Source organism: Penaeus monodon, chromosome 31, assembly GCF_015228065.2.
Source record: "Penaeus monodon isolate SGIC_2016 chromosome 31, NSTDA_Pmon_1, whole genome shotgun sequence".
Lineage (NCBI taxonomy): Eukaryota > Metazoa > Arthropoda > Malacostraca > Decapoda > Penaeidae > Penaeus > Penaeus monodon.
In genome coordinates, this window is record NC_051416.1 from 4,450,886 (window position 1) to 4,451,147 (window position 262).

Genomic DNA, 262 nt, shown 5'->3' on the forward strand with positions numbered 1-262 from the left:
TGCACCACATCCACATTTTCTAACATTCTCTTATTTGGATACAACGAAGAATTTGCAAATCACGTGGCCAGTGCGTGCTAGAGGAGGAAAAACATGTGAAGACTGGATTAAAAAGAGGTAATATTTAGTTGCCGTTGAGGTGGTCTTGAACAGCGAGGGCGAGTTTCTAGAAATACAGGAATGGTAAGATATTGCAATATGGATTTGCAATGAAAGAGGGATGGGGGGGGGGGGGTATGATAATGCTGTAAATAGTATAATG